Raw genomic sequence first — 27,264 nt, forward strand, 5'->3', positions numbered from 1 at the left:
CTGCCAAATCTGTGCCGAGTGCAAACCGCATTTTTATAGGCCAGACAGAGCAAGCCTGATCAAAGTCACGCGCCCCTTTGAATGGCTGAGCGTTGATTTAAAAGGGCCCCTCCCCTCCTCCGACCGCAATGTGTACTTCCTCAACATAATTGATGAGTACTCCCGTTTCCCGTTTGCCATCCCTTGCTCAGACATGACCAGTACCATGGTCATTAAATGTCTGAATGACATCTTCGCCTTTTTCGGTTTCCCTAGCTATATTCATAGCGACAGGGGCTCATCCTTTACGAGCGACGAACTCCAGCAGTACCTGCTCTCGAGAGGTATCGCTACAAGCAGGACCACCAGCTACAACCCCCGGGGGAATGGCCAGGTGGAAAGGGAGAATGCGACGGTCTGGAAGGCAGTCCTTTTAAACTTGAAATCTAAGGGCCTTCCGACCTCTCGCTGGCAGGAAGTCCTCCCTGCGGCGCTCCATTCCATTCGGTCACTGCTCTGTACAGCCACCAATGCTACCCCTCACGAGAGAATGTTCTCCTTCCCCAGGGAGTCCACATCGGGGATCTCGTTACCGACATGGCTGACTTCTCCAGGACCCGTCCTACTGCGGAAGCACGTGAGGTCCCATAAGACGGACCCCCTGGTCGAGAGGGTGAGCCTCCTCCATGCCAACCCTCAGTATGCTTACGTGGTGTACCCGGACGGGCGGGAGGACACAGTCTCCATACGAGACCTCGCACCTTCCGGTGCTCCCGAAACACCCCCCTCGCCATCCACCACTACCCACGCCTACCCCCAGTACGCTTACGTAGCGTACCCGGACGGGCGGGAGGACACACCCCCCACACGAGATCTCACACCTTTGGGTGCCCCTGAAACACTACCATTGCCATCCACCACTACCCACAACCCAACCCGGCTAAACGGCATGCCGCAGCCCCAGGACCCGTCATTGACCACCCAACCACTCAATGAGACGCCAGACTCAACGTTGGATGCTGCACCATCACCGCCGCCACCACGACGATCAGGACGGCATACAAGGCCACCTGATAGACTTACTTACACGAACCTTTAGTACACTTCACCCCGCCGGACTCAATTTTAAACAAGGGGTGAATGGCGTAAACCACTGTTGTTGTTGTTGTTGTTGTTACACACTGTTGTACCTATGCATGCCTCAACATGTCTCGGCTGGCTCCACCCACACAGGCCCAGGTATAAAGGTGATTGACCTGCAGCCCCCTGCCTTCTTGGAACCCAGTCAACCACGAGAGGCATGCTCTGTTCTTTGCTAATAAAAGCCTTTAGTTACTCTCTTAACTCTCAGTCTTTTATGAGTAATTGATAGCGCATCAGTGGGTATGTGTCTAATTGCATGTATCGATTGATCGTCTGGCTGTAATCAATAACCAGGCACTGTTTTTCGCCGGTCTTCACTACCACCACTTGGGCTCGCCATGAGCTGGTGCTGCCCTCGATAATCCCTTCCCTCAGGAGTCTTTCTACTTCTGATTTAATAAAGCTCCTATCCCCAGCACTGTACCGCCTGCTTTTAGTAGCAATTGGCTTGCAGTCTTTGGCGAGGTTAGCGAACAACGGGGGGGGGTTTGACCTTCAGGGTGGACAGGCTGCATACTTTGCGCGGCGCCGTGTTTAAATTCTGCCGGCTGCAGACTGTAAGTGGGGGCAGGGGCCCGCCATATGCCATCGTGACGCTCTCCAGATGGCACTGGAAGTCTAATCCTAGCAGTACGGGAGCGCAGAGCTGTGGCAGGACGAGGAATTTAAAATCTCTGTACTCCACGCCGTTCACTGTCAGAGTCGCTACACAGTAGCCGCCGACGTCCGCCGTATGGGGCTTTGAGGCCATAAAGACCTGGTGGCGTGTGGGCATAACCGGTAGGGAGTAGCGTCACACCGTGTCGGGGTGGATGAAGCTCTCCGTGCTTCCGCAGTCGAAAAGGCAATTTGTGGCATGGCCATTTACCTTTACGTTCATCATGGACCTGGCTAGTTGATGGGGCCTAGATTGGTCCAGGGTGATGGAGGCCATCGTCGAGGTCGGTGGGTCGCTGTAGTATTCGCCCGCGCCGGGGGCCTGGTCCTGAAATGGTGTCCAAGATGGCGGCTCCCCCGCGGCTAGTGGTGCCCAAAATGGCGGCCCGCACGGCTCACACGTGGTTGGTGGGGTCCAAAATGGCGGCCTGCAGGGTTCACACGTGGCGCTGCTGGAATTGGGGGTCGATTTCGCCTTGCACACTCTCGCGTAGTGGCCTTTCTTGCTGCATTTGGAGCAGGTCATGTCCTTTGCTGGGCATTGCTGTCTGGGGTGCTTGGCCTGGCTGCAGAAGTAGCATTTCTGGCCTCTGGTCATTGCAGCTGTAGTTGGGCTGCTGGCGGCTTGTGGCCTTACCGGGTCCCAAGATGGCTGCTCCCGTGACATCCACGTGGCCATCTGGTCAGGGGGGTAGGCGTCCATGTTCTGGAGGGCCACGTCTAATGAGTTAGCGAGGGCCACCGTCTTCTGCAGGTCGAGCCCCCTCTGTTCCAGCAGCCTCTGCCGTGTATAGTTGGACCTGATGCCGGCTACGTAAGCGTCTCGGATCAGGTCTTCCGTGCATTCCTTGGCCGTCACCGCTTTGCAATTACAGGCCCGGCCGAGGACTCTCAGTGCCAGTAAATATTCGGTGCCCGATTCCCCGGGGCGCTGTTTTCGGGTAGCCAGGAGGTGTCTGGCGTAGACCTCGTTAACAGGCCTCACGTATTGTTCCTTTAGCGTCGTGATGGCGGCCGCGTAAGTTGTGGCATCTCGGATGATCGAGTAGACTCGGTGGCTCACCCGTGACTTCAAGAGAAGCCGTTTTGCGTCATCTGTAGTGACGGTAGTGCTGGAGGCCTCCAGGAAGGCTTCGAAACAGCTCAGCCAGTGTTCAAAGTTATTGGCTGCATCTGCTGCTTGAGGATCCAGGTCTAAGCGTTCCGGCTTCAAGATTTGCTCCATGTCGAAAATTTAGTCAATAAAATTGATGCACTATCAACAACACCAAATACGACGAGTTGAACCTATACAAAGTAGGCTTTTATTGACTAAGAACTGGAGCATGCCTCTGCTAGTGGATCCATCCTAAGAGCTCCCGGGGGAAGGGTGGTGAGTCACCTTTATACCCGGGCTTAGGGGTGGAGCCAGGGGCGGAGACATGCCCGGACCTGTACAGAGTTAACAGTGGTTTACCACACAGACATGTACAGAGTTAGCAGTGGTTTACCACAGTGGGGAAAGAGATCGCGGGGGAGAGATCGCGGGGAAAGAGATCGTGGGGAAAGAGATCGCAGGGAGGGAGATCACGGGGAGGGAGATCGCGGGGAGGGAGATCACGGGGAGGGAGATTGCAGGGAGGGAGCTCGCTGGGAAAGAGATCGCGGGGAATGGGATCGCGGGGAGGGAGATCGCGGGGAGGGAGATCGCGGGGAGGGAATTCGTGGGGAAAGAGATCGCGGGGAGGGAGATCGCGGGGAAAGAGATCACGGGGAAAGAGATCGCGGGGAGGGATATCGCGGGAGGGAGATCGCGGGGAGGGAGATCGCGGGGAGGGAGATCGCGGGGAAAGAGATCACGGGGAAAGAGATCGCGGGGAAAGAGATCGCGGGTGGGGAGATCACGGGGAGGCAGATCGCGGGGAGGGAGATCACGGGCAGGGAGATTGCAGGGAGGGAGCTCGCTGTGAAAGAGATCGCGGGGAATGGGATCGCGGGGAGGGAGATCGTGGGGAGGGAGATCACGGGGAGGGAGATCGCAGGGAGGGAGATCACGGGGAGGGAGATCGCAAGGAGGGAGATCGCTGAGAGGGAGATCCCGGGAGGGAGAGATTGCGGGGGGAGAGATCGCGGGAGGGAGAGATCGTGGGGAGGGAGAGATCGCGGGGAGGGAGATCGCGGGAGGGAGAGATCGCGGGGGGAGTGATCATGGAGGGAGAGATCGCGGGGAGGGAGATCACGGGGGAGAGATAACGGGGCGTAGAGACATCGCTGGGGGAGAGATTGCAGTGGGGAGGGATCGCCAGGGGAGAGATAGAAATCATCAGGGGGTTGGCGGGGAGTGAAATCATCAGGGGGTTGGCGGGGAGTGATAGAGACCACGGAGGGATAGATAGACATCGTGGGGTAGAGAGATGGTGGCAGGTTTGCTTGAAGGGCTGGCAGGGGGGCACTCCCGCTTCTCCTGGCCCACAAGCAGTGGAAAAGCACTTACCTGGTGGAGCTAGTAACTCACTCCTCCCTTTAGCTGCCATGTTTCCAGAGCCCTGGGAAACCCGGCCCGCAGCTGTTAAATTTAATTGGCTGCAAAAATCTGAGGAATGGAGCCTCATTTAAATATTATGATCACCGACCCCTCTCCAGAGTGGGTTACTGGGACACCTCCAAACCCGTCGTAGTTAAACCGGGTGGCAGCACGTTCACGGCTGGCTGGGCTCGAGTTTCACTGCCGAAGGTGGCATCTGTCGGATGAGGCGTTAAACTGAGGCCTTGTCTGCTCTCTCAGGTGGATGTAAACTATCCCACTGCAGTAATTCTAAGAAGAGCAAGGAGCCTTAGACTGTGGCAGAGCCACTGAGGGACTTTGAGCAACTGTACATAATTCCCTTTAACGAGGTTTGACTCCAACCTAAGCCTGTACCAGTCTGTTAGTGATTTCTGTGTTTGTACATACTGTTTGCATGCACGGGGCGCGGTCCCTTTAAGACTGCGGCAAAGCGCGGGTAAACGCGATGACATCATGCCGCTAATCACATGACCACCCAAGTGCGGGAAAAACGTGATAACGTCATGACGCCATCCACGGGACCGCCCTGGCAGTCCTCGTGGAGCCTCCGACCAGCAAAGACCTGTTTTCGTGGTTCTCCTGTACAAACTGTTTAAACTCGTTAGTTTTGCATTAAAACTCGTTTGTTTGAACGCCTGAGTTGAACTCAGTTCTTAGATAGGAATTAGAGACAATTCCTACATTGGTGACCCCGTCTTTTGTGAAAGTTTTTCACGAAAAGAACACTACATGGAGGCCAACGCCATTTCGTTGAAGCTACCGCAGTTCTGGGAGCAGCAGGCGACCTCATGGTTCATCCAGGTCGAAGCCCAGTCCGCTCTGAGAGGCATCGTTGCAGATCAAACTAAATACCTCTACGTGGTCTCGGCACTCGAAAGCTCCACCGCCTCACGGATCAACAGCCTCCTTGGGAACCCTCCGACAGAGGGCAAGTATGATACCATCAAGGCGCAGTTGCTGCAAGTATTCGGGCTCACTAAACCAGAGCGCGCACGTCGATTGCTCGCCATGCCCGGCCTGGGGGAGTCCAAGAGTTCGGAATTGATGAGCCAAATGCTCACACTCCTTGGCTCCAAACCGGAATGCTTCCTTTTCCGGGAACTATTCCTCAGCCAGCTGCCTGAGCAGGTGCAAGCTGCCCTGGCCAGATCCGAGGTAGAAGACTGCGCAGCTCTCACAGCAGAGGCAGGCAAAATATTCACGGTCACGCAGCAGTACTGCACCGCCATGAGGCGCCCAACCCCACAGACGCCGCCACAGCTCGTCAGTCAACAGGTCTGTGCTTCTACCACGCACAGTTCGGCACGAAGGCAAGATGGTGCCATCCTCCCTGCAACTTTCCCCCCAAAAAAACAACTGCGAATAATGAGGAACGGATCTAATGGGCGCCCTGTGGCCGCCATGGTGATCGGCAACGCCAGCAAGTTGCTTTTTATTACCGATACGCTCTCCGGCCGTCATTTTCTGTGCAACACCGGAGCACAGTGCAGCATTTTGCCTGCATCCGCCCTCGATGTACAGGCAGGGAAGCACGGCCTCGCCCTTGAAGCGGCCAATGGCGGAGCGATTCGGACTTTCGGCAGACGGCGTGTGGCGGTTTGCTTCGGGGGGCAGCGGTTTCATTGGGAGTTCGTTATGGCCAAGGTTTCGCAACCCATTCTCGGCGTGGATTTCCTGTGCACCAACAGCCTCCTGGTCGACGTGAAAAACCAGCGGTTGATCAACATGGCAACCTTCGATTCCATCCCCTGTTACTGCAGTAACACTACGTCACTGATGTGCCAAATAACAGCCTGAATCCATGAGGTTACAACTTAAAACTAAAGGCTTTTATTAAGTAAGAATCTTGGCATCAAGTTAACACAGGGCAACCATCATTCATCACCGACCCAGCCCTTATGAGTAAAACCCAGCTCTTATAAATAAGACTCACACCAATCAGTAGGATCCATAAAGGCGGAGCTAGGGAGGAACTTTAGTGGTTACACCTGTAAAACATTTACAGACATTAACAAGTACAACAACAGATAATCCAGAACACAGAGTTATTTCATCACATTCACCCCCTGCTATGGATTCAATCTGTCAGGAGGTCTAATAGTCCTCTGGGAACGACGTAACTCTTGCCGAGGCTCCTCCCGGAGTACTAACTCCAGTTCATCCGAATTCCCAGAATCATCAGTGTTTTCCACCCTGAGGGTTTGTGTCCCTGAAGGTCCAATACCACGATTAAAAACTTTACTCTGAGTCGAACTCTTTTCGAGCTCCAGCAGGTGCAAAATGTTTAATAGAGACCGTATCCTCTCGCCCATCTGGATATTGAATGTACGCATACTGGGGATTAGCATGAAGGAGTTGTACTTCCTCCACCAGTGGATCAGTCTTGTGGCCTCTCACATGTCTGTGCAACAGCACAGGGCCCGTGGTCGTCAACCATGTGGGTAACGATACTCCATTAGTAGCTTTTCTTGGAAAGCTAAACACCCTTTCATGAGGGGTGGCATTCGTCGCTGTACACAAAAGAGACCTTATAGAATGTAGCACGTCTGGCAGGACATCCTGCCAGTGGGAGGTCGGCAGGCCTCGCGACTTCAGAGACAATACGATAGCCTTCCACACTGTCGTATTTTCTTTCTCGACCTGCCCATTACCACGAGGGTTATAGCTGGTAGTTCTACTCGTTGCAATTCCTTTCGATAGCAAAAACTGTCGCAATTCTTCGCTCATAAAGGACGAACCCCTATCACTATGTATATAGTTAGGCATGCCAAGCAAAGAAAACAGTTGGCAGAGGCATTTAATCACAACAGCACTGGTCACATCCAGACAGGGGATAACAAAAGGGAACTGAGAGTACTCATCTATAATATTAAGAAAATAGACATTACGGTCGCTCGATGGAAGGAGACCTTTAAAATCGAGACTCAAACGCTCAAATGGTCGAGTTGCTTTAATAAGATGAGCTGGCTCGGACGGCTTATAGAAGTGGGGTTTGCATTCAGCACAAACACGACAGGTTCTGGTCATTGTCCGGACCTCCTCAATAGAGTAGGGTAGATTGTGGGACTTAATGAAGTGGATCATTCTGGTGACCCCAGGGTGGCATAGTGCATCGTGGAGACTTTGAAGCTTATCTATACCTAGACTAGCACATACCCCTCGTGACAAAGCATCCGATGACTCATTAAATACTCCAGGCCTGTACAGAATATCATTGTTATATGTTGAAAGTTCTATTCGCCATCTTAAAATCTTATCATTTTTGATCTTGCCTCTCTGTTTAGTATTGAACATAAAGGCCACAGATCGCTGGTCAGTAATAAGCGTAAAACGTCAGCCAGCGAGATAATGTCTCTAGTACCTGACTGCTTCGATAATCGCCTGCGCCTCCTTTTCCACTGAAGAATGTCAAACTTCTGGTCCTTGCAATGTACAAGAGAAGAAAGCTACTGGTCTACCAGCTTGGTTAAGAGTTGCTGCCAACGCAAAATCAGATGCATCACTTTCCACTTGAAAAGGGATCTTCTCATCCACGGCACATACCACTACCTTCTCAATGTCCCGTTTGATATTACAGATAGCCTCCTGAGCTTCCGCCGATAGCGGAAAAGACGTCGACTTAATAAGAGGTCGGACTTTATCTGAGTAGCTAGCCATCCACTGGGCATAGTACGAAAAGAATCCCAGGCACCTTCTTAAAGCTTTTACAGTGTGAGGTAAAGGTAATTCCTTAAGTGGGCGTAATCTTTCAGGATCCGGCCTGATTACCCCATTCTCCACGACACAACCAAGAATACACAAACGTGTAGTATTGAAGGTACACTTGTTTTCGTTGTAGGTCAGGTTTAACCTCTTTGCCGTCTCTAGGAACTTCGCGAGATTTTGATCATGCTCCCGTTGGTCACGCCCACAGATAGTAACATTGTCCAGGTACGGGAATGTTGCTTCCAATGCGTATTCATCCACCATACAATCCATCTCCCGTTGGAAGACGGATACCCCATTCGTCACTCCAAAGGGCACCCTAAGAAATTGATACAGACGCCCATTAGGTTCGAAGGCCGTATAAGGTCGGTCTTCTATTTTGATAGGGAGTTGATGGTAGGCAGACTTTAAATCAATGGTGGAGAACACGCGATACTGAGCTATCTGGTTCACCATCTCAGAAATACGAGGCAAAGGATAGGCGTCCAACTGGGTATACAAGTTTATAGTCTGGCTATAATCGACCACAAGTCTTTTCTTTTCATTAATTTTAACCACCACCACCTGGGCACGCCATGGGCTATTACTGTGTTCGATGATTCCCTCCCGTTGAAGCCTTTCCACTTCCTCTTTTATAAATGTTTTATCTTCTGAACTATACCGTCGACTCTTAGTTGCTATAAGTCTACAATTAGGAACAAGGTTCACGAACAAAGAAGGCGAACTTACTTTTAAGGTAGAAAGGCCGCAGACTGTGAGTGGAGGCTGAGACCCACCATACTTAAGGGTAATGCTCTCATGCTGACACTGGAAGTCCAAACCTAAAATTAAGTTCACACACAACTGAGGTAATGGCCCAGAAATTCGGGTCGGGGGCTTGCCGCGAGTGCAAGCCCCCGATATGCACTTACCCGACGCGCCGGCCGTTGAGCTTCAGGGACGCCTGGAATTGCTGTTTTAAAATGTTGACTCCCGGGCAGCATCTGATGTCACGCCGCCCAGGAGTGCAGCCAGCGTGAAGCCTGTAGCGCGCTGTGCAACTGAGACACGCCCCTTGAGGTCTCAGTTTAATAGGACATGCCCCCAATGTTTCTCACAAGCTGCTAAGCATTTTTACATGCAAAGCAGCATTTTAAATAGGTTTTTGGTATTTTTATGAAGCTTTTGGTAACTTTAATAAAATTTAAAAACGTTTACATTATTTTGAAGAATCTGAAGTAGTTTTAAACAGAATTAAAGCAATTTAAAGACTTTTAAAAGCCCTAAAAGAATTTTTTTTATTCCATTTATTTATTTAGCAATGTCGTCGTCATACGTGTCTTCACACTGTTCCCTTTGGGGAACTGTATGAAGTGGTGGAAGGATTTATGGCCGTGATTAACGCTCATTCCGTGACCGTAACCATCTTTGAACCAGCCATTAGGGTGGTTAGTCCTATGGCGGGAGGGTTTTACGGGCTCCCACAAGCTATACAAGGAGGGGGGGCCACCCACACCCACGGACGCAAATATCCCACTGGATGTCAACCCAGAATTTAGAGCCGGAGCTCCGACTCCACTTGCCGGGACTGTCTGGAGCGGGGTCCGAAACCCTACCCCGTCTGGCCCAGCGGCGGGGATCCTACCGCTACGCCAAAGGCCCAATCCGGTTAGCAACGTGAAATGGCTGGAATGAGCACAATTCACGGCATTAAAAGAACTCACAATTGAACTGATGATGACCTCAGCAACCTCCTCAATGAGGTGGAGGCACAGCGCCTGCTGATCATTGGTAATGAGAAGTCAAAGGCGCCGCAAAAAGGACAGATGATAGCTTGGTCTTTCAAGTGGCAGCATAGGGCTCCAGTCACGGGGAGGGAAAAGGCGCAGGAAACGTATGGGTGTCACCTTTTGCGCGGAGTGGGCCTTTTGCGTAGCGGTAAGCATCCCTGCCGCTGGGCCAGAAGGAGTAGGGTTTCGAACCCCGCTCCAGACAGTCCCGGCAAGTGGAGTCGGAGCTCCAACTATAAATTCTGGGTGGGCATCCAGCGGGATACTTGCGTCCGCGGGTGTGGGTGGCCCCCCCCCCTCAGATGGGTTGTGGGAGCCCGTAAAACCCTCACGCCATAGGACTAACCACCCTAATGGCTGGTATGAAGATGGTTATGGTCACGGAAGGAGTGTTAACGTGGCCAGAAATCCTTCCACCACTTCATACAGTTCCCAAAAGGGAACAGTGTGAGGATACGTACGACGATTACCTCTTGCGCAATGCACCTCCTTGGACCCTCAGTTGCAGATGCGAGGGGGCAAATCGTGCAATTGTTAAATTTTTCATTTTATTGACATGTAAAATGATGGCCCAGTAATTCCCTTCCAAACGCGCGAGTACGGTTGGGGTACTTACACGTCTGGCCGGAGGAAATGCCGGTTTTCAGCATGCACAGCGCATGCGGGGAAAACCGGCATTTCCTGTCCTCTGAACAAAGGGGTTCAGAGGCAGAACGCAGGCGACTGTACAGGCAGCGCGTGCGCAGTAAAATTCGCCGCTTTCATTCATGCTTTCAGTGAGGTCAAGTCCTTACAACTTACACATGAAAAAAGCATGAGTACAGTTGCTCCAGAGGCTGCAGAGGAAGATATTTCTTATCGTGGAGCTTCTGAAAGGCAATATTTTTGTTTGGGAAAGGGAGGAAAGTTATTTTAAGAAATGCTGAGGTAAGTTTTAAAGTTTATTTTTGTTTTTTAAAACGGGTTTTCAGTACTGTAGGTAGAAGGATCAATTGTGCCTATGTGAATTGAATTTGCTGTGTTTATTAAATGTGAAAATGACTCCAACATTTTTAAGAAAGAAACTTTTCATCAGTAATATATTCTTTTAAGTAATTATGTATGTATGTCTGTATATATTCCTTTGCGTGTATGTATATATTCCTTTACTTATGTGTATGAATGTATGTATTTAATTATGACTTTCAGAGAAAGTAACTTATTGGAAAATCATAATTAAAAACATACATTCATACACATAAGTAAAGGAATATAAAACATACATACATATACATAAAGGAATATATGCGGACATACATACATAATTACTTATTACTGATGAAAAGTTTCTTTCTTAAAAGTGTTGGAAATGCTACATTACTCATTTTAGAACACTCATTCTCACATTCAATTCACACAGCCACAATTGCTCCTTCTACCTACCGTACTGAAAACCCGTTTAAAAAAAAAAATTTAAACTTTAAAACTTACCTCAGCATTTCTTAAAATAACTTTCCTCCCTTTCCCAGACAAAAATATTGCCTTTCAGAAGTTCCACGATAAAATATATCTTCCTCCGCAGCCTTGAAGCAACTTTACACATGCTTTTTTCAAGTGTAACTTGTAAGGACTTACCCTCACTGAATCCATGAATGAAATCGACGAAGTTCACTGCGCACGCGCTGCCTGTGCAGTCGCACGCGCTGTGCCTCTGAACCCCTTCGTTCAGAGGACTGGAAATGCCGGTTTTCCCCGCATGCGCTGTGCATGCTGAACACGGGCATTTCCTCCGGCCGGACGCGTGAGTACCCCGACCGTACTCACGCGTTCAGAGAGGAATTACTGGGCCAATATAAGGAGTTTAAAGTCCTTATACTCCGTATCCTTAACGGTCAATGTGACTTTACAATATCCAGTTACCTCCGAAGTAAGGGACTTGGATGCCATCACAATTTCACTTCGAGTAGGATACACCTTCAATGAACAGGAGTTAACAAGGTTGGGATGTATAAAACTTTCAGTACTGCCACAGTCTATCAAACACCCAGTAGGACGACCATTAATCTTGATGTCCATCATAGATTTCGACAAGGAACACGGTATGGTCTGTTCAACCATAACCGAGGCTAGAGTAAAACGATAGGCGGCAGCAGAGAAGACATCAGGTACAGGATTACCCTTACAAACTTTACTAAAATGTCCCCGTTGCTTATATTTAAAACAAGTAGCCTCTCTGGCTGGGCATCTTTGCCTGGAGTTGGCCACAAAAATAACACTTAGACCCATGGGGTACAGCCGCAACAGTAGGATTAAGTAGAGGCTCCATTGACGTTATGGATGCCTCCATACTCGGAACACACGAGGCTGAGAGAGACGCATGGGCTGATGCATACACTTCTAAATTCTTCTGGGCTACGTCTAACGATCGAGCCATAACAGCGACTGTTTTTAAAAATAACAAGTCATTCTCGAGGAGTCTCTGTCTAATATAATTAGATCGAAGGCCAGATATGAAAGAATCACGGATGGCTTCTTCCTGATACAATATAGCAGAGACAGCCTTGTAGTTGCAATCCTTAGCCAAAGCCTTAAGATCCTGCAGAAAATCATCCAGGGATTCCTCGGGTAATTGCCTGCGAGTAGACAAAAGATACCTGGCGTATACTTCATTAACCAACTTAAGGTACTGGGCCTTAAGAGCTGCAAGGGCCTCTTCATACGTAGTAATATCTTCAAATATAGAGTAATTTTGATGACTTACCAAGTTGGTTAAAAGACCCAACTTGTTAACCGTCGGATCGATCGATGCGATGAAGTATTCAAAACATCGAAGCCAATGCGTAAATTTCTTCGATACATCTGCCGAATAGGGATCGATATCCAGACGCTCTGGTTTCAAAAATCGATCCATCTTCCAAAGTTGTTACTTAATAAAATTGATGTGCGAAATAACAGCCTGAGGTTACAACTTAAAACTAAAGGCTTTTATTAAGTTAGAATCTTGGCATCAAGTTAACACAGGGCAACCATCATTCATCACCAACCCAGCCCTTATGAGTAAAACCCAGCTCTTATAAATAAGACTCACACCAATCAGGAGGATCCATAAAGGCAGAGCTAGGGAGGAACATTAGTGGTTACACCTGTAAAACATTTACAGGCATTAACAAGTACAACAACAGACAATCCAGAACACAGAGCTATTTCATCACAGTCACACACGGTCGCCTGTGCTTTCCCGACTCCTGACGAGTTCGCCCGTCTGCTGGCAGAATTTCCCGACCTGACGAGACCCACGTTCTCCTCCACAGCCACGAACCACGGTGTTGAACACCACATCACCACCAACGGTCCCCGGTCTACGCGTGAGCTCGGTGCCTGGATCCTGGCAAGCTGGCAGTTGCAAAGGCGGAGTTCGCCACCATGGAACATTTAGGGATTATTCACCGGTCGAATAGTCCCTGGTCTTCACCCCTTCATATCGTTCCGAAGTCTGGCGCCACCACTCCGGATCGGTACCCGATCCCCCACATCCAAGATTTCTCTGCCCATTTGGCAGGAAGCAACTTCTTCTCCAAAGTTGACCTCATCCGGAGCTACCACCAGGTCCCAGTGCACCCACAGGATGTCCAGAAGACCGTGGTCATCACCCCATTCGGCCTCTTCGAATTTCTGTGCATGCCGTTTGGCTTAAAGAACGCCGCCCAGGCTTTCCAGCGCCTGATGGATTCCGTGCTGCGGGACCTCAACTTCATCTTCATCTATCTGGATGACATTCTGATTGCCAGCTCCACCAAAGAGGAACATCTCTGTCACCTTTGCACCCTGTTTCGACGCCTCAGCCAACACGGCCTGATTATCAACCCGGCTAAGTGCCAGTTTGGCCTGCAACAAATCAATTTCCTGGAGCATCGCATCACCGCAGAGGGGGCGGTTCCTTTGCAAGCGAAGGTGGAGGCAGTGACATCCTTTCTATGCCCGCAGAACATAAAGGCCCTGCAAGAATTCCTAGGCATGGTAAACTTTTATCACCGTTTCGTGCCTAAGGCAGCACTACTCATGCAGGCCCTGTACGAGGCCCTCAAGGGCAGGACTGGCAAGGACCCGGTAGACTGGTCGGTTGACATGGACCGAGCGTTCGCTGACACCAAAAGCACATTGGCCAGCGCGACCATGCTGGCACACCCATTAACAGGAGTCACCTTCGCCCTCACCACCGACGCGTCAGACTACGCAATCGGCGCCGTACAGGAGCAATGGGTGAATGGGACGTGGCAGCCGTTGGCGTTCTTCAGCCGACAACTTAGATGGAACGAAAGATCCTATAGCACTTTTGACCGGGAGTTGCTAGCCCTTTTTCTGGCTATCCGCCATTTTTGGTTCCTGCTGGAAGGACGTCCTTTCACCGCTTTTGTGGACCACAAGCCACTCACCTTTGCCATGGCCAAGACCGCCGAACCGTGGTCATCCCGACAGCAGCATCAGCTGACTTACATATCAGAATTTACTACGGATATCCAGCACATGGCCGGTAAGGACAACCTGGTGGCAGACTGCCTCTCCCGCGCGACTGTCAATGCAGTCCATCTGGGCAGCAACTACGCCCTCATGGCGGCGGACCATGTCTCGGACCCAGAAGTTCAGGCTTACCGAGCCAACATCACTAGTCTCCAGTTAGCCGACGTTGAGTTCCATTCGGCAGGTACCACGCTGCTGTGCGATGTCTCCGTACGGGACCCTCGCCCTGTCATGCCGGTCGCCTGGCGCCACAAGGTTTTTGATGCCATGCATGGGTTGTCGCACCCAGGGATGAAGGCCTCGCAGAAGCTCATGTCAGCTAAATTTGTTTGGCATGGCATGCATAAGGATGACCGTGACTGGGCCAACACCTGCGTCATCTGCCAAAAGGCCAAGGTACAGCGCCACGTCAAGGCCCCATTGACCACCTTCACGGTTCCGGAGCGGCATTTTGACCACGTCAATGTGGACCTGGTAGGACCACTTCCACCTTCCCATGGTTTTTCTCACATTCTGACCATGGTAGACCGCACCACCAGATGGCCAGAAGCGGTGCCCCTGTCATCCACTACTTCGGCAGACGTGGCCAGGGCGTTCATTTCTTCCTGGGTCGCCCGTTTTGGAGTGCCCGCTGACATTTCTTCAGATCGAGGACCGCAGTTTTCCTCCGAACTCTGGAACGCAGTGGCTCAGGGACTCGGCGTCAAGTTGCACCGCATACAGCCTACCACCCTCAAGCAAATGGCCTCTGTGAACATTTTCACAGATCGCTGAAAGCCGCACTGAGGGCCAGCTCCAGAACGCTGGATGGGCGGACAAGCTACCGTGGGTTCTGTTGGGCCTTCGCACGGCTCCCAAAGAAGACCTTCACTCTTCCTCTGCAGAGTTGGTTCATGGTCAGCCGCTGCGAGTCCCGGGGGATTTCCTGCCAACGCCGACGGAGCCATGGTCCGTGTCAGGCCAGCTTAACAGTCACCAGGAGGCGGCCAGATGTTTCGCGCCGGTCCCCACGTCGCACCACGGGCTTCAGCGATCGCACGTGCCCACAGAGCTTACAAAGGCTGAATACGTTTTCATCCGCCTCGATGCGCATCGGGATCCGCTCAAGGCGCCGTATACTGGTCCTTTCTGGGTGTTAGAGGCAGGAGACATAACCTTCAAGGTCGATGTCGGTGGTAAACCAGAACCACATTTCAGTCGAGCCTCCGACCAGCAAAGACCTGTTTTCGTGGTTCTCCTGTACAAACTGTTTAAACTCGTTAGTTTTGCATTAAAACTCGTTTGTTTGAACGCCTGAGTCGAACTCAGTTCTTAGATAGGAATTGGAGACAATTCCTACAAGACAATATTTATCCCTCAACCAACATCACAAGATTATCTGGTCATTATCACATTGCTGTTTGTGGGAGCTTGCTGTGCACAATTTGGCTACCATGTTTCCTACATTACAAGTGACTACACATCCAAAGTAATTCATTGGCTGTAAAGCACTTTGGGAAGTTCTGAGGTTGTGAAAGGAGCAATATAAATGCAAGTCTATCTTTATTTCTTTCTTTTTAACAATTTAACCCCCTCCCCCCAACCCGACCCTCTCCCGCCTGTCATAGGTGGGGGTGGTGCAGTTAAAATTCTCCCCAAAGCCTTTGTTGGAGAGTTAAGAGAGGTGACTCTTTTGGTCACTTGAAAGCTTGTTTGAAGAGGTGTGTTTTGAGGAGGGTTTTAAAGATTGGCAGAGAGGTGAAGAGGCAGGGGGGTTTAGAGAGTGAACTACAGAGAGTAGGGTTGAGGGAGCTGAAGGCTCTGCCACCAATACCGGAGCAGAGGAAGAGGGATGCATAGGAAGCTCGGGGACAAATTCTGAGCTCTGAAATCATTAACTCACTCATCTTACAACACAATGAAATATTGAAATTGACTTCTCCATTAATTCAGCAGAAAAGTATTCATTTCCATTAATGTAAATGTGAGATGCAACGGAAAATAATGTTCAGGCTTTTCAACATAATTGGCATTGGCACTACAAAAGTCACAACCCAAAGAAAATAAATTTATAAATGACAGTAGTGACTGATTGCTTTGTAAGAATACTCATGTCTTTCATGACCCATTTGCAGTTCATAATGGAACTATGTGTTACAAACACGATGGGCTGAATTTTTACCTTCGAGTGTGGATAGCAGCTGGGGGGTGGAGCGTGGATCACGTCAGGAACCCGGAAGTTGGAGAGGCGCGTTTTGTACTGGCTTTTTAACAAAGCCACTGCAGTTGAAACAGACGTCCGGGTTTCCCGACCAATTAACAGGAGCGGGTCCGATGACGTCTCAGATAACTCTACTTCAGCTGAGCTATTTAAAGCACTAATGTCACTTGAAGACTGATGGAGGTGGAAGCCAGGTTGTGGAATAGTGAGTTGGTTGTGCTCTAACAAATTGATAAAACTCAAAACTTAATTGTGCAGGCTCAAAGACTGAAAGCAGCCCCAAGATTCAGTGATGCCTCTTTGGAGATATTACTCCAAGGAGTCCGGGCCCACAGCGCATCCTCTTCCTTGCTGATGGAAGGAAGAGTCCAGCTGCTCAGACTAAAAATGCATGGCTGGAGATTGCTGACAAAGTGAGCAGCAGGAGTGTTGTTGGCAGGACTTAGATCCAGTGTCGAAAACGCTTTAACGACCCCATGAGGTCAGGAAGGGTGAGTACAATGCCACATTGCCCTACATCCTGATGTGCGTGTCACCCCAACCCCATCACTCTGCCTTGCCAAGCCTACTCCTGCACATCACTCCTCATATCAACCTACCTTGCAGGTGCACTCATCCCTCTCTGTCTATGCATTTACTCACATACCCATCTGACCAGCCACCACTGACATTTACCCTCATCTAGTGTAATATCTCTCCCTCATAGTCACTCTCAAAAGATGTTGCTCATCCATCCCTTCCACTAATTCCATGACTCTCACTCAAAGGCCTCTTGTTTCCTTCCTTACAGGAGAAGAGAGCACAGATCACCCGGGAGAGGCAGCGAACCAGTGGTGGCCCTCCAATCATGGCACCGCTCACTTCAGCAGAGGAGGAGGCCCTCGAGCTGAACCACATTGCAGAGCTGCTGGCAGTGGGAGATGGAGAGAGGGGGACCTCCCAGCTCACTGGTGACAGAATTAAATATCATACAGCCATATGGCATACAATAATCACTTATGGTGACTTCATGTCAGCAGCTAGTGAAATATGATCATGTGCAAATTGGGAACTTAAAACATTCTTATCAAGCGGTTCTAATTCTGTCTTTACTCTCCCATCAAGTGCCCCCCCGCCTCCACTGTCCAGCCAGAGGAGGAAGACGACTCCTCAGAGGAGGTCGCGGACTCTGAGGGTGCACTATCACATGACCCAGTACACCCAGCACCAGCGAGAGAAAGTAATGTTGTCACCTGGTGTCTTACACATCGCATGTGAGCAAGAGCAGATGGTGGAGACAGGGACAGCAGTGGAGAGTTCTCGTCAGAGGGCGCAGGACACTTCAAGCAGTGCTCAGCTGGACGCAGATGCTGAACCTCGGGAGCTGTTGACAAAGAGGCTGATTCTTGAGGAGCAGCAAAAAATGCGGGAAGCTCTGACAGCTTTTCCAGCTGCGATGTGTTTGATTGTAGGAAAAATGGAGGAGTCCATCTCCAGCATGACCAGCACCATGTCTCCGGCCATGGTTATCATGTGTTCATCCATGGAAAGTGTAGTGTATGTACCTTTAAGGGGAGAACTACTTTTTACAGCTCCTGTATACTGTAGTACCGGCAGTGACCACACCTGTATATAACGCTGAGTAGGGATCGGTACAATTAGTTTTAGAGTAACCCTCATCCAGTAAACACCTGTTGATTGTTCCCTGCAGTCTCTTGTCTAGTTATTGAAGGACACACAACATCAAGATACACGGATCTAACATTGGCGACGAGAAGATTCAAACCTACCTGCAACTCTGCATCACCTCCCAGGGATTCGCTCCTGGAGAACAGTGAAAGAAGAAGGCCGAGTCCAGAAGTACGGGCGTCGACCATCCAGCGGAGACTTGAGCATCACAGGGGAGGCTGTTGAGAGCTGGGCTTGGTTCTCCAGTCACGGTGATCCAGCGAAACGGGCTGGCAACAGGTACGGCGCAGACCCTTCCCGGACAGCGGCGGCCAGAGCCGACCGACGGCACAGAAAAAGGATGAGCAGCGTCGACGGGAGAAGAGAGAGGGTAGAGTGCACAGGGCGCAGCCGGTGTTCAGGACTGAGCGGCATCGACAGGAGAAGAGAGAGGGTAGAGCGCACAGGGTGCAGCCGGTGTTCAGGATCGAGCGGCATCAACGAGAGCACACAGGGCGCAGCCGGTGTTCAGGACCGAGCGGCGTCAACGAGAGAGAGCAGAGCATAGCCGGTGTTCAAGGGCCGAGCAGCATCAACGAGAGAGAGAGGCGCGCAGGAAAATGCGTAGAGCGCAGCCGGTGTTCAAGGGCCAAGCAGCGTCAGCGGGGAAGAAAGGAAAGCGCGGGAGACGCCATTTGAGCTGCAGCGGAGAAGAAGGGAGAGCGCGGGAGACACCATTTTGAGCCACAGCGGAGAAGAAGGGAGAGCGCGGGAAGAAAGGAAAGCGTGGGAGACGCCATTTTGAGCCACAGCGGAGAAGAAGGGAGAGCGCGGGAGACGCCATTTTGAGCCAGTCTAACCACACCCAGGGATGCCGAAGAGTGGCAGTGTCACAGCGTTTGACAATGAAGTCGAAGATTGGGCGACATATGTCGAACGCATAGAAGTGTACTGCAAGGCGAATGAAGTGCCAGATGACAGGAAAGTGCTGGTATTGTTGAATTCAATGGGTGCAAAAATGTATGGATTACTGCGAAACCTAGTAACCCCAGAGAAGCCAGTGGAAAAGGATTTTGAAAACATAGTGTCAATCCTACAGGACCACTTAAACCCCACATCGCTGCTGATAGCAGAAAGATTTAAGTTTCACAAAAGGAACCAGCATAAAGATGAAAGTAATGCTGAGTATTTAACGGAACTGCGCAAGCTATTGAAACACTGCCAGCTTGGAATGGGACTAGCAGATACTTTAAGGGACAAGTTTGTGTGTGGGCTTCAAAGTGAAGGAACCCAGAAACGGCTTCTATCAGAAAAGGATCTTACGCTGGACAAAGCTTTCAGCATGGCAGTATCACACGAAGCAGCCACATGGGGCGCTGCAGAGATACAACGGAGGCCGCAAGAATATGGCACAAATGAAATGTGATACGGAACAGTGAAGTGCTATCGCTGCGGCAGAACAACACACGACCATAATGATTGCTGGTTCAAGGACAAAGTGTGCAGACAGTGTAGAAAAGTAGGACACATAGCAAGAGTCTGCAGGTCGGGAAAGAAAACCAGCAGCAAGAAATCTCCACAGGAGAAGTACAAAAAGGTACATAAGGTGACGGAGAGTAGTTCAGACGAACAGAAAAGTGATACAGACTCCGGAAGCAAGGAGCTGGGTTGTCTGAAACTACATAATGAGATCAAAACGGAGGATCACCAAACTATCTGGGTCACGCTCAAGATAGCCGGAGTCCAAGTGAAAATGGAATTGGACACAGGATCAGTCCTAACAGTCATAAACCGAAGGGACTACAAGTGGCTATTCTCACATATACCCTTGAGAGATACAGAGATTGTCTTGAAGACGTACACGGGGCAAAAAGTCTACCTCAAAGGAAAAATAAGGGTGAACATTATATATAACGGCAAGGAAACACCAAAAATGGACCTATATGTATTGCCAGATGGAGGACCACCACTACTAGGACGTGAATGGATCCGGAAGATACAGCTAGATTAGCATTCCAAACAAGCACTGACTGTATATGACAAAAAGGATGACGACGTCACACCTGGTCGACTGTCAAAAATGCTAACTGACGCACAAGAAGTGTTCCAGGAGGGACTCGGAACACTAAAAGGCATAACAGCGATGATCAAAATAGAGGAAAACGCAAGCCCAAAGTTTTTAAGGCCAGACCGGTGCCTTATGCGATCCGCCCAGCCGTCGAAGCAGAGCTGGAAGGTTTGGAACGTTCAGGAGTACTGTCCAAAGTGGACTGGAGCGAGTGGGCTACACCCATCGTTCTGTAATGAAGAGGTCATTGAGTAATACGCCTGGGGAACCAAAGAAGGTTCGCATCTGTGTGGACTTTAAGGTGACAGTGAACCCAGTCCTTCACATGGTACAATATCCGCTTCCGCGGATTGAAGATATTTTCACCTCGCTATCTGGAGGGAAACGCTTCACTAAGATTGATCTGGCCCAGGCGTACCTGCAAATGGAGGTAGAAGAAGCCTCGAAACAGTACCTCACGATCAACACTCATAAAGGTCTCTACCAATACAACCGGCTGGTGTTCGGGGTAGCATCAGCTCCGGCTATTTGGCAAAGGGCAATGGATCAAGTCCTGCAAGGGATTCCAGGGACCCAGTTTTATTTGGACGACATCCTGGTCACGGGCCAAAATGACAGTGATCACCTCGCCAACCTGGAGCAGGTGCTCACTAGATTGAAGGAATATGGGCTCCGAGCTAATCGCCACAAATGCGAGTTTTTCCAGAAGCAGATCTCGTATTGTAGCCACGTTATTGATGATGAGGGGTTGCATAAGTCCCCTGAAAAGATTGAGGCAGTAGTCAAGGCTCCAGCACCGGAAAATGTGTCACAACTGAGGCCGTTCCTCAGGCTGGTGAACTACTACCATAAGTTCTTGCCGAATTTGTCTACAGTACTACACCCACTGAACACCCTACTGCAAACGGGGGTGCCATGGAAGTGGAATGAAGAATGTAAACGAGCTTTCCAGAAGTGCAAAGAATTGATCACATCAAAAGAGGTGTTACATAAGAACATAAGAACATAAGAAATAGGAGCAGGAGTAGGCCAATCGGCCCCTCGAGCCTGCTCCACCATTCAATAAGATCATGGCTGATCTGACCCTAACCTCAAATCTTCTATCACTCTGCATCCACCCGAACCCATGTGATCTCCCAGGAGAGGCGAAAAACCAGGTAAAAGACCCCATGGCCAATTTGGGAGAAAAAAATCTGGGAAATTCCTCTCCGACCCATCTAGGCGATCGAAATTCTTCCAGGAGAACACTCTGTCCGTATATTTTCTACAGTACTTACCTTCTGTAAAGGCGATCTCCACCCCAGCCAGGAACAGGAATAAAACCATCTCCTGAAATTTAACACAGAATTAGAGCACAGCAGGAGCAGAACCAGGCTACACGGCCCCTGGGCCCTATCCACTACACGCAGGGCCATGACCATTCCGAACATAGACTCATGTCCAATTTCCTGCCCGCTCCCCGTAACCCTTAATTCCTTTTACCTCTAGGAAACTATCTATTTCTGTTTTAAATTTATTTACTGATGTAGCTTCCACAGCTTTCTGCGGCAGCAAATTCGACAAACCTACCACCCTCTGAGTGAAGAAGTTTCTCCTCATCTCAGTTTTGAAAGAGCAGCCCCTTATTTTAAGATTATGCCCCCTAGTTCTAGTTTCACCCTTCATTGGGAACATCCTCACCGCATCCACCCGATCAAGCCCCTTCACAATCTTATATTTTCAATAAGATCGCCTCTCATTCTTCTGAACTCCAATGAGTAGAGTCCCAATCTACTCAACCTCTCCTCATATGACCACCCCCTCATTCCCGGGATTAACCGAGTGAACCTTCTTTGTACTGACTCGAGAGCAAGTATGTCTTTTCTTAAGTATGGACACCAAAACTGTATGCAGTGTTCCAGGTGCGGTCTCACCAATACCTTGTACAACTGCAGCAATACCTCCCTGTTTTTATATTCCATCCCCCTAGCAATAAAAGCCAACATTCCATTGGCCTTCTTGATCACTTGCTGCACCTGCATACTAACTTTTTGAGTTTCGTGCACCAGGACCCCCAGATCCCTTTGTACTACAGTACTTTCCAGTTTCTTGCCATTAAGATAATAACTTGCTCTATGATTTTTCCTGCCAAAGTGCATAACCTCACACTTTCCAGTATTGTATTCCATCTGCCAAATCTCTGCCCACTTACTTAGCCTGTCTATGTCCCTTTGCAGGTTTTTTATGTCCTCCTCACTCACTACTTTCCGTCCCATCTTTGTGTCATCTGCAAACTTTGATATGTTACACTCGGTCCCCTCCTCCAAATCGTTAATATACATTGCTGGCTCATTTCAACCCAGCACTACCAATTCGTTTGGCGTGTGATGCATCACCCTATGGTATTGGAGCGGTGCTGTCGCACAAATTCCCGGACGGCTCGGAGAGGCCAGTAGCCTTTGCGTCTCGGTCACTAACCTCAGCCGAGCGTAACTACGCCCAGATTGACAGGGAGGCCCTCAGCCTAGTGTGGGGAGTGAAAAAGTTCAACCACTATCTGCACGGGCAGAAGTTCACCTTGCTGACTGACCACCAACCACTTGTCTCCATCTTTAATCCAAAGAAGGGCGTTCCGGTGATGACTGCGCAACGGCTACAAAGATGGTCCCTTTTTCTAGGGGCGAACCAATATGAAATCGAGTATGAGGGCACGAAACAGCATGGAAATGCTGATGGGCTATCACGCCTGCCACTGCCTACTGCGAAGGAAGCACCAGCAGTGGACCCTGTCGAAATATTTTATTCGACTATAATTGAACGCTTGCCAGTAACTAACGCGGATATAGAGAAGGAGACCCGAAATGACCCGACACTGTCTCGGGTATATGACTTGATGGTGAAGGGATGGCCAACACATGGTGACTCACTGTTGCCAGCATTCTCATCCAGAAGAGAACAGCTGTCAGTATGCCAGGGGACCTTGATGTGTGGATCTCGAGTGGTAATTCCACCCAAGTTAAGGGAGAGAGTGCTCAATGAGCTTCACGAAGGCCATCTGGGAGGGTGAAAATGAAAAGCCTTGCTAGGGCTTATGTGTGGCGGCCGGGGATCAATCAGCAAATCGAGGACCTGACAAAGAGCTGTTCAGGATGCCAGAAGGTCCAAAATGCACCACCACATGCCCCTCTACACCCATGGGAGTGGCCCTCATCTCCATGGCAACGGGTGCATATTGATTTTGCTGGTCCATTCATGGTCTCAATGTTTTTAATAGCCGTGGATGCGCACTCGAAATGGCCTGAGGTGATCAAAATGTTCTCCACCACCACGGAGAAAACTATTGCAGTCCTACGGACCATATTTGCCAGGAACGGCTTGCCAGAGCAGATTTGCTGTGATAACGGACCACAGTTTGTGTCCGAAGAGTTTCGAAGATTTATGAAAAGGAATGGGGTAAGGCATTACACATCCGCCCCGTATCATCCAGCCACAAATGGATTGGCTGAGAGGTTCGTACAAACCTTTAAAAAAGCAGTAAGGGCCATGTGTGATGACGACAGTCCACTGCAGCATAAGGTGGACAATTTCCTGTTAGCCTACAGAAATGCGACACATGCAGTCACCAACCAGACCCCAGCCATGATGTTCTTTAACCGAAGGTTGAGATCTCGTCTGGATTTGCTCAGACCAAATGTACGAAGAGATGTTGAGAATAAGCAATTCCAGCACATCAATGAGAAGCCGACAAGGAGCTTCAATGTAGGGCAACCAGTCTTGGCCCGCGACTACCGAACAGAGAAATGGCAACCAGGAACGATATGCACACGGCAGGGGCCACTAATGTACACAGTGGATGTTGGGGAGAACATTGTGAGACGCCATGTTGACCAGATCCTAGAGTCACAGGAATGAGTCAACCCCATGTCTCGCGTACCTGGTGATGGACCCGACATACAGGTAGCATCTACCCCAGAAACAGTAGCATCGGAAGCTGATGAACCAACCGACGACAGGGGGCCAGAATCGCCTCCGCACCAAGAGCAAGACACTCAGGAAAGGCGCTATCCAGAAAGGATCAGGAAGCCGCCCCAAAGACTGAATTTATAAATGGACTATTTTCAGTTAATGTTGCATGTTAAAAGTGTTAATTGTAATTAGTTGATATTTAATTGTTAAATGAATGTTATGGTACTGTTAATCTAAAAGGGGAGGAATTGTAGTGTATGTACCTTTAAGGGGAGAACTACTTTTTACAGCTCCTGTATACTGTAGTACCGGCAGTGACCACACCTGTATATAAACCCTGAGTAGGGATCTGTACACTTAGTTTTAGAGTAACCCTCATCCAGTAAACACCTGTTGATTGTTCCCTGCAGTCTCTTGTCTAGTTATTGAAGGACACACAACATCAAGATACGCGGATCTAACATAAAGGGTGGCCACTTGCATGAAGCAGCTAATGTGCCAGCATAATGAGTCCATGCTTGCTTTGAACATCAGCTTGCAGATTCTGATTATAGCCATATTCAGGATGAATAGAAACCTAGAGTTGGCCCTCAATCGCCCTACTGATGTGCAGCAAAGTACTCTCCAGCTCCTTGCTAGCAGGGAAGTGTGGGTGGGCCATTAGAGGTATAATGGTGAGAGGGGACATGGAAGTGGGGGCTTTGCTCACAGCGCTCCCACTTCTCCCCCGTTGCATCCCCCTCAGTCAGAGCCCCACATGCTGCCTCGGATCTCGATGGCCAAGTCTGTCTCTGCACAGGTACAGGAACAGCAGACTTTGGCAGGGCCCTCACAGGCTCCAAAACCCAAAGGACATCCACCAAAAGTAAACAGTCAGAGCAGGGAAGTGAGCAGTCTGCCTTTACCTCTGCTGAAGCCACAGGGGTTGCATGGCATATGAGTTGTAGGAAGAGAAAGATGACACCATTTTTTTAAAATTCGTTCATGGGATGTGGACATCACTGTCAAGGCCAGCAATTACTGCCCATCCCTAGTTGCCCTTAAGAAGGTGGTGGTGGTGAGCTGCCTTCCTGAACCGCTGCAGTCCGTGAGGTGAAGGTACTCCTACAGTGCTGTTACGGAGGGAGTTCCAGGATTTTGACCCAGCGATGATGAAGGAACAGCGATATACTTCCAAGTCAGGATGGTGTATGACTTGGAGAGGAATGTGGAGGTGCCTGCTGCCCTTGTCTTTCTAGGTGATAGAGGTCATGGGTTTGGGAGGTGCTGTTGAGGAAGCCTTGGCAAGTTGCTGTAGTGCATCATGTAGATGGTGCACACTGCAGCCACGGTACGCCGGTGGTGGAGGGAGTGAATGTTTAAGGTGATGGATGGGGTGTGACATGAACCTTGTCATTCATGTGGAAATGACTTATGAAATAACACTGGGTGGCCTGCTGGTGGCGCTGTCCAGGGAGAGTATAAATACTCGGTCTAGAGCCCAGCTTTCTCAGGACATTCTTTAACAGGAACTAGTGAAGGACACAACTAGATCTTCATGTTGAAAAACAGTTGATTAAAGCCTTGTTTAATACTCAGACCAAGTGCCTAGTAGTTTTCTTATATTGGGGTGCCAATCAAGCGGGCTGCTTTGTCCTGGATGGTGTTGAGCTTCTTGAGTGTTGTTGGAGTTGCACTCATCCAAGCAAGTGGAAAGTATTCCATCACACTCCTGACTTGTGCCTTGCAGATGGTGGAAAGGCTTTGGAGAGTCAGGAGGTGAGATGCTCGCCGCACAATAACCAGCCTCTGACCTGCTCTTGTAGTCACAGTATTTATGTGGCTGGTCCAGTTAAGTTTCTGGTCAATGGTGACCCCCCAGGATGTTGATGGTAATGCTGTTGAGTGTCCACGGGCCGTGGTTAGACTGTCTTTTGTTGGAGATAGTCATTGCCTGGCACTTGTGTGGCGTAAATGTTACTTGCCACTTATCAGCCCAAGCCTGAATGTTATCTAGCTCTTGTTGCATGCGGACATGGACTGCTTCATTAGGAGTTGCGAATGGAGCTGAACACTGCAATCATCCCCACTTCTGACCTCATGATGGAGCGAAGGTCATTGATGAAGCAGCTGAACTTGGTTGAGCCTAGGGCACTGCTCTGAGGAACTCCTGCAGCAATGTCCTGCGGCTGAGATGATTGGCCTCCAAAAACCACAACCATCTTCCTTTGTGCTAGGTATGACTCCAGCCAATGGATAGTTTTCCCCCTGATTCACATTGACTTCAATTTTGCTAGGGCTCCTTGTCGCCACACTTGTCAAATGCTGCCTTGATGTCAAGGGCAGTCACTCTCACCTCACCTCTGCTATTTAGCTCTTTTGTCAATGTTTGGACCAAGGCTGTAACGAGGTCTGGAGCTGAGTGGTTCTGGCGGTACGCAAACTGAGCATCAGTGAGCAGGTTATTGGTGAGTAAGTGCTGCTTGATAGCACTGTTGATGCCATTTTCCATCACTTAGCTGATGATTGAGAGTAGACTGATGGAGTGGTAATTGGCCAGAATGGTTTTGTCCTGCCTTTTGTGGACAGGGCATACCTGGGCAATTTTTCGCATTGTCGGGTAGATGCCAGTGCTGTAGCTGTACTGGAACAGCTTGGCTAGAGGTGCGACTAGTTCTGGAGCACAAGTCTTCAGCACAACAGCCGGGATGTTGTCGGGGCACCTAGCCTTTGCTGCATCCAGTGCGCTCAGCCATTTCTTGATATCACGTGGAGTGAATCCAATTGGCCTAAGACCTGCCGCTGTGATGGTGGAGACGTCAGGAGGTTGCCAAGATGGATCATCTACTTGGCACTTCTGACTGAAGATGGTTGCAAATGCTTCAGCCTTGTCTTTTGCGCTCGCGTGCTGGGCTCCACCATCATTGAGGATGGGGATGTTCATGGAGCCTCCTCCTCCCGTTAGTTATTTAATGGTCCAACCCCATTCACAACTGGATGTGGCAGGACTGCAGAACTTTGAACTGATCTGTTGATTGTGGGATCACTTAGCCCTGTCTCTAGCATGCTGCTTCCGCAGTTTAGCATGCATGTAGTCCTGTGTTGTAGCTTCTCCAGGTTGACACCTCAT

At 49.8% G+C, this 27,264-nt stretch overlaps 1 pseudogene; it reads right to left on the bottom strand.

Moving 5' to 3' along the window:
• Window positions 1-5,178: 5,178 nt before the first annotated feature.
• On the bottom strand, window positions 5,179-27,264 carry LOC147123136 (uncharacterized; annotated as a pseudogene).

The sequence above is a fragment of the Somniosus microcephalus genome, chromosome 2, assembly GCF_052327205.1.
Source record: "Somniosus microcephalus isolate GS21.2 chromosome 2, FLI_Smic_1.0, whole genome shotgun sequence".
In the NCBI taxonomy this organism is placed as follows: Eukaryota; Metazoa; Chordata; class Chondrichthyes; order Squaliformes; family Somniosidae; genus Somniosus; species Somniosus microcephalus.